Below are 9,029 nucleotides of genomic sequence, written 5' to 3'. Positions count from 1 at the left end.
ATTTTCATTGCTAAAATCACATTATGTTTATTAATATTATTCCTTCTTTTTGAAGTAAATAAAGAAAGCAGAACTTAAAGATAATTAATAAAAGATTGATTGCATAATTCAATTCATTAGAATTTTCGTAAGAAAATAGATCTAAAGTCTGAAATTTAATTTTTTAAAAATTAAATTTCGGTTATAAGTATCTTTAAATAAAAATCGATTATCATGTAAAAATGAACATAGGTTCATCCTCAGCAGTGAAAGAAAATTTCAGGATGAAATTTCCTGAAATTTTTTCTATCGAAATTTTTGCTATCCTGAAATTTTTTCAGGATAGCAACCATAGAAACGATTTGAGTTTCATTACGCATTGTTCTTGCAAAATAAACTTAAAATATGTTAAAACAACTAATTAAAATTAAGAAAATGAATAAAAAATGAAGCATGTTTCGTCAGTCTTTCGTCTCTCATCATTTCAGGATGTTACTTTATTATGTTTACTAGTGAGAGAAATCACAGCTAAACAAAGATCACATCCATTTAATAAGATCGGAAAAGTCACTTAAAATACAAATTTTTAACTTTAATTATGAAATTACCAAAAATAAAAATAATAAAAATGTGAATATTGTCAAATAAGATTTTGTACTATCTTATTTTCTGCAAAACTGATATCAATGATTCCGGAAAAATTATAATACAAAGGGAAAAAGTGAATCTTAATCTGGGGAATGCTGCGCCTGCAGTATTTTTAAAGCATATTCTTTTCACGACTCTCGCAGCGAGTGAGAGTTCTCAAATTCCACTTCTCATTATTTTTGATTGTTAATCAAAATTTCAATTTCTTTTTTTGGGGGCACTTAAATTGATTTGGGAGCAGATGAATCAATGATATTATCCTTTGTAAATGTTCCCATTTCCTCTGACTGCAATTTTATCCAAAGCTTTTTCATTCCTGAAATTTCTACTCCGGCTTCAGCGCCGTGGATATTCTATCCACACGGGATTCGCTTTCTATTCATATTACGCTTTCTGTTCTTTCTATATTACGTTTCAGCACTTAACAACCTTGTACATCCACCCTCCACATCGTTCGAGGCATCCAATTTCAATTACTCACCCCCTCTGCCTTTCATCTGATGGGGACGGAACCCTGTTGAATCCTGATATCAACGGCTCACAATGAAATGTTTTCCTCCCCCAATGCGCAAAAAAGAGGGGGAAGGTAGCAAGCCGCCCCTTTTTAGTTGATGCGGTTAGGACGGGGGAGCCTACGTTCGTTCTACGTCTCTCATGTTCCTCAACAGGTAAACTACCTCTACACCAAATCCCCATCTGGACCCACTCGCAAGCAGTAGTCATTTGGAGGGATTAATATTAGTCATTAGACTGCTGCAATTAGTGTCGAAAAATTGCGATAAAAAAGCGCGACTTTATTTTTTTACTTTTTTGAACTACTTGAATTTGGAGCTTTGACTAGACACTTTGACATAAAAGAAGATGTTTTAATTTTCTTTCGCATTTGCATAATTTATTTCTAGACTTCAATTTTTCACTTGAAATAAAATCGAGCTCGTCTGTTAAATTTGATTTGAAAGAATGAACAGAAATATCAGCTTGTCTACAGAAAATGGAATATTTACATCGAATCTAATATTGGATCCTGTTGTTGTTGTGACTTATGGCACTTCACAAGCCCGCTGATAGCCAACTAGGCCCAAGAGTACGATTTGGCTATTTCATGCGTCATATTCGCTTGCAGAACCCCTTTTTACAGGGAGGGGGGCACATTCACACACCTCACAGATAGAACACAGAAGAACGACCATGCCAGGGACGCCCAGAACACGAGGAAGACGCGCTTCCCCTTTGCCAGGACGCCAGCATATTCGATCCTACTTTCTACAATGTTTGCTGTGATTTTAAATAGGAAAAATAAATAAATAAAACAAAACGGAATTTAACTAAAAGAAATTCATAGATAAGGTGATTTTTCTTTTAACATAAATTTTAATTAGCTTGAATTCCAGATGGTAATTTTTGGTTAGCTCAAAGTCAAAACTAAGAATTAAAAAAAAAAAAAAGATGCTTGCATTTCTGAATTATTTCCCTTAAATATGTCAATGCCTTGTGCTTTTATTGATCACTAATGGGTGATTTTTTGAAGCCCTTAATTCTCTTAAGAAAATTATTATTGATTAATTTCATTGTATTGTCCTTTTCTAATATTTTTTAACCCTTTCTAGGGCCGTGGGAAGTATGCTTCCCACCAAATTTATCAATCTTTGCATGAAATTATGTAGGTTGGCATAAGTTCTGACAATTTTTTTAGAAAGACAGAAACTTAGATGCTTTAGTTCTTTATCTTACACAAAATGATGTGTCTTGATTTGTTACTTAATTATTAATTAACCAAATTAATTAATTAATCAAATTAAATTTATATAATAAGCTAAATAAATCCCTTTTCTTATTCTAATTTTTAAGCCTAAAAATATTTTAACATAATATGACTAGAAAAAAATGGCTCTTTAAAGGATTAAAGTCGGATTTAAAATCGGATCACATTTTATATTATATTGCTAATTTTGAAGTTTTATAGTACATTTGTATGCTTAGTGTTGTAATTTATATTCATATTTTATATTATTGAACTATTTTTTAAAAAAATATTTTCAAAAATTTTACTGCAATTATTTTTATTAAAGTTATTTATTTCATAACTTTCATTAAAAAGATTAGATTTTAAGAATCTGAGTTTTAAAATTTTATTTATTTTTTTCTCTTGCTGTGCTTATTTTTAGAGCTAGTTTTCTATAGTTCGAATTTTGGAATAAATCGAAATTTTACAGTAGTCCTTTCGTCATCGAATTATTGAAAATGAAGTTTTCAACGAGCTTAGAGATAACCTCGAGTCTGTTGACAGTCTGCGAATAGAGTAGTATTAAGGGAGTAAAATTTCAGAAACAATATATAAATGCTTATGTAAGTGTGTCTACAAATACTTTAGCTGTGGAATCTTAGTATAGTGTGACTTTAACAAGATGGCGGCTATTCTTCGATTTCGAACAAACAGATGCATTTCCTTATAAAGAAAATTATAGAGCATAGCGTATATCCGTGAAAAACGATTATTATAAATTCAATTGAATTGAACATTCTTTATTTTCGCATTTTTTTCTTACTTTTTATTGATGTATTTTCTTTTCTTACTTATTATTGGTGTATTTTCTTTTCTTACTTATTATTGATGTATTTTCTTCAGGCTGCGTCCCACCCCTTACATATCTGGTAAATCTTGATTCATTTATGTCTCTTACTTATTAAAATAGCCTCGCCTTATCTTGCGTATTTCTTACGTCATATCCGCGAACCAATATACAATTACTCACAAGTCACACAATATTACACAGGATTTCAAGTATTGTGAATAAAGATCGATGCAAGCCTAATGAGAAATTGCATGAGACAAATGCGACTTCTAAAGTTTTCAAAAATTTTATCCGCGCTTTTGAAAAACTAGCTGCCTTTGGTGATCAGCTGGCTCACCGGGAATATTGGTTGTGCTTACTTTCAACTAAGCCCCTAATGCATAACTTAACTGCTATATTATTTTCTCTCAAAAATGCATATTTTAGAACATCAAATTGTGACCGACATTAAAGTAGTCATTTTAATAAACTTACACCCACTATGTTTATTGTGTATATGAATTATCCTAAGAGTCAAATCTTATGAGATCATAGTGCTAATAAAAATATAACCGTCTCATCTATATTTAGCTATACAGTCATTTCCTTTTCCTATTTCTTATAAATATAGATAATAAATAGAATTCTTCTTTCTTAGCTTTCAACAAATAAAAAAAAAACATCACGTGATTAAATACTTGAAGAAACAATGAAGGCCATTTGGGCTTCATAAACAACAATGAAAATATTGCAGTAAAATATAGTAATTAAAAATATCTTTAAAGATCATTTGAATCTGAAGAATTTTGTAGCAACCGAATAAGAAAAGAGAATTTCTTGAACTTTAAAATAGTGTAAAAATTCTTATACTGGAATATTCTTAGAAGTTATCATCAAAATACCCCCCCCCCGAAATCTAGCTTATTTCTTGACCTGATTAAAATATTAAAAAAAAAACACTCTTAGGTACATATTCTAATTGCTCAAAGTATACCCATGCCAAACCTGGTAGCTATAGGTAAAAATGTAATGTCCAAAACACAATTTTCCTTTATTATTAGTAGAGATTGTCAATATGAATCAATAGTGTGGAGATTTGTTGAATTTTTATATTAATTATTTCAAAATTTAGTGATAAGTTATTAATTTTTAAGCCTCGCACTCTTTTTGCACTCTTAGCAAATATTCAAGTATGTCCAAGGAGAAATTACCGAAAGAGCGTATTATTGACCGATAATAATTGCCCATCCTCTGCTGATTATTCCACTAGTGGATGCAAATGAAACGTGATTTTTTGATGAAATATTTACTCTTCCCATGAGTTTTGAAATCTCAGGATGTCAAAATATTATTAATAATTATTAATTATAATAAATAATTGTCAAAAAATGATAATTGAAGTATTAATCATACCTCTTTAGAAATGTAAGGAATTTATGTAAATTGATTTGATATACAATATAATTACCTCATTTTAAATTCGATTTTAATGAAATGTTTCTTTGGAATGGGTAAATACTCTAAACGCATTGTACCTTAATTTCTTCCATTTTAAGATGCTTGAAAATCCAACTTTAGTTTATGTAAAACTAAGCATTTTAAAACTAAAATTTCAAAACTAAGCATTTTAATATTTTATATTCTAGATTTAAAGAATATCAGTTTCTCTTCAGTTATTCTTGAATTAGTAGAAAGTTATATAAAATGAAGAGAATTCATACACTCCTGTTTAGTGTTCATGTTGAGGATGATTTATAATTGTTCGGCTGGCCAGGCAATCAAAATTTCTTTGTTTTTTAGAGTATTATTTGATCACCATGATGATCTATATGCTTCAAACGGATGTGGCATAATCTCACAATTAACTTTCATCCATGATTTCATGAAAATTTCATAAATTTGTTTCATTTTCAGAAAAAAATATTTGAGTAGTTGTAATTATTCACATCGCAGAAACATTTCTTTACTATTAAAAAATTTCAGATTTTGACTATTCCCTTATTTAAATGTATAGAATTTTCAAATAATTTTGGAAGTAAATGCTAAATAATTTAAATTTTCACTGAATATTATCACTATATTACACTGAGATATTATCTTGTCAAAGTTAAAATTTCTTTATAAGTTTATATGAAATTATACAATTGTAATTTCTTCTAAATATGTTGTCGATTTGAATTTAAACCCTCTCTTTATTTTAAGTGGATCCTTTCGTTTAAAACGTGTTTAATATTTGCGAAGCTTTAATTTGATATCTATTTTTCTTATGTGCTAATTTTAAAACTTTGTTCATTTGTTTATTCTCAATGATACACTATTTGGTTGGCTAATAGTAATTGGATTGTGTACTATATTATAATGTGTTAATATGCAGCTGAGAATATCCATATTACGCAAAAAAGTAATCAGTCTCCAGCGACCGCTGCTGCCGGCCGCACACGCGATACGCTTAAACTTAGGACAGTTAGCAATCAAGGGATTAATTACCGTTCGATTTTTTTTTTCTTTTGCATTTAGAATTTTTTGCTGCTTTGAAAATATGCTGCGAAATTCTTGCCAATTTAAGAGATTGTTCTGAAAAAAAATATCAGATTTCAAAGACGCCTTTGAAGGAAGAAAGATCCTTTCAATATTAGCAACCTTAATTCTAGCTAAAAAGAAGGGTCACCCGAAGGGCAACAAAAATTGATGACTGATGTAAATGATTCCTTTCAAAATTTGCCCCTTTCATTGGATGAATAAGAGACTGTTTGCAATTCTTTTTATGCTTTAAGTTTAAACGCTGAAGTTTATATAAAAGAACTTCATTAGTTTCAAAAGCAATGCTATTCAGGATCTGATATTTTCTCTCCGTGTTTTCGTCAGAGCGTTTTTCCTTTTTTATGCTTTTAGTTTAAAAGATTAAGTTCGTATAAAAGAACTTCATTAGATTCAAAAAGCAATGTTATTCATGATTTGGTATTTTCTCTCCGTGTTTTCGATTTCTCCTTACGATTCATTTGGCTCTTTTCATTACTTTTCTTTAAAGAAAGACAAGAAAATTTTCTGTGAATAAGGCTTTAATGTAGACATTTGATCTCTTTTAGTCCTGCATTATACGTAGAATAGATTTTGACCCCCTCACCCTGGACACGTGGCAACCATCTTTAACGCAAGTGCCGAAAATCGCAAATGGCTTTCAAAAAAGAATTTGATTTCTTCAGAACTTTCTTGTATTTTCACGATGAAATAAAATAATAAAATTTAAAAGATGCAGTATGTTTTCGGCACGAAATTCTTATATTACACTCTTTCTACAAGATTACAAATATGATTGTATAACTTCCAAATTATAGATTGCGCTTTAGTAATGTAGTTGACAGGAAGAAATTTTAACTCGCGTTTTCTATATTTTCATTAGAAGGATGTGAAGGAAAACGGTCAGAAAAAAAGTTTTTCATTTTTTACACTCGAAACGTTTCTGTTTTGCTGCGTGTTTTCTGCAAATGTTCTGCCACTTGACGTGGTGTTATCGGCTGGATGACTCACAACCTTAAAGTGAATAATATTAATACTTGTGAACATAGTCGCGATATATATAAGATGCTGCACAATATTAACAATATTTTCAAAATATTGTTAAAAACAACATTAAGAATCTTAACAATGGCGGCAGTATAGTTCAGAATCTGTGCTAATTGGAAAGAACCAACAAAAAGTGTTCTGAAAACGTTACAAACAAGAACGTAAATGAGAATGGTACCTATTTACGATTTATCTTCGATCTCCCCTATTTACAATTTACGATTTCTCTTAGTTATTGAGTTTGTTGTAGATTTTATAGCGTTAACAGCCATTTAGCCAATAATGCGCCAGATATTTTTAACCCGCAACTGGAGATATGAATTCCCTTACGCGGTGAGAGACATGAAATCAAAAAGTTATTATTATTTTATTAAAATTTATTATTTAAGTTCATTATTATTTTTCGTTTGCTTTTTGTAAACAGCATTGGAATTTATTTTGGAAACACAATACATTCTGGAAATCATATAATTACCAAAAATAATAAAATATTAATATTTAAAATGTTAAATGTTATAATATTAAATGTTGTAAAGACGCTATAAGAAAATCCTAAACAATCTTTTAAATGACTATTTAGTTCTTTTTGATATTAAGGAATTACACTAATGTTAATAACTGTTAGAATTTAACAAACAAAAATGAAGAATATGATATTTTAAAATATTAAGAATATTTCTTTATTCTTTTTTGTAGTACTCAAATTTAAAAGCAGCGATGTGAAGTATTAGACCCATAAAGCCGGGTAATTCCACAATATCCAAATCACGCATATCTGACTTCTCTTGTTCTCTATATATTTCCTAATTGCTGTAAATTTAAGTTTTGTAAATTTTACAATCATAAGCAACAAGTCGATAGAGAAAATGTATCTCCAGGCTTCATTTTCAGTCAAATATAGACGTTTAAAATAAGGGTAAATTCTGGACAGCTTCAAAACAATATTGGCCGAGGCGTTCGGGAATGTGAACTCACTAACGGCTTCTTGGACCATTGACTCTATTTTTTTTCCTTACCCATAGAAATAATTTTTTATGGCAACCATGTCGTCTTCCTCTTCTCCTGAATCTACGCCTGAATTTTCTTCGCTTTCTTGTTCACTCTTTTCTTCATGATCGTTTATAATCATTTCTGCATCGCTAATATCAGAATCATCATCCGACATTTCGCATTCTTCAAATCATTGCAGTACAGTTCATCAAAATCATCCCATTGCTGAAATTTTTTCCTGGAATGTCCTGTTTGAATATTATTCATTTCTTTATAAACAGCAATATGTTATTTTAGACAAAGGAAGCAAATTGCAATGCAAAATACGTAGAAATTAAATGATATTTTATATATTTTTTTCAATCACAGTTTTAGTGACGTGGAGTCAATAACCCCATAAATAACAACAAAAACTTTGAAAAAGAATAACTCGGTGATACGCAAGTGTTCTTACTTAAGAGTTTTTTTTTTGCCAACATACTTCTAAAAGAACAACTTGATGGTACTGAGATAATTGCATTCAAGGACAGAAAAAAAACAAAAAAAAAAAAAAAAAAAAAAACAAGTGAAAATCAGAGCTAATGAACAACGCGGATTCATTTTGAGTCCCGTCTCCAATCGCAGGTAAGTCCAAACATTTCAAATTAAAGTTTAAGCAATAAAGAGCTACAATTTTCAATTATTTACTTACTAATACTTCAAATTCCAGCAATTCCTTTCCTAAATAAATTACAAACTTTTTGAAAAGATACCTTAAATAATCTTTTTGCCAGTTGTGATAGCTAAATAGCAAATTCATCAAGACTTATGGGAAAACTAAATTTAAAATTTACTTTTCATTGAAAGAAAAAAGTATGAAAATGGTGTCGATTATTTAAGCTAACAGTATAATGAGGGAGAGAAAAATTTCCATGACCAAAAACTACTGAAGCTAGTTAACCATGAAATAGTCTAATAGTATAAGGAGCTGAAATTTATAGTTTTTGTATCCCTCATACTTTATTTACTTAATTTATCATTATATGTAAAACCTACAATAATAAATCCTTTTTTTTTTTAAATTTTCTCCATTAATTTTAAATAAAAAGTTAAATCTTTGTTGTCCATTATAATTTTGTGACATTGATAATTGTAAGACACTTTAAAAAACACTTTAGTTTAAATGCCATTTTTCTGTAATTCTAAATTTTGGTGAAATATTCTTAGACAAAACTCGCGTTAGGTAAATTAAAATTAAATGCATATTCATTATCCAAATTTAGTACAATAATTTGAATAATAAATATACAATCAATA

The sequence above is a fragment of the Argiope bruennichi genome, chromosome X2 (assembly GCF_947563725.1).
Source record: "Argiope bruennichi chromosome X2, qqArgBrue1.1, whole genome shotgun sequence".
NCBI classification, from domain to species: Eukaryota; Metazoa; Arthropoda; class Arachnida; order Araneae; family Araneidae; genus Argiope; species Argiope bruennichi.
This window is presented reverse-complemented; position numbering follows the sequence as displayed.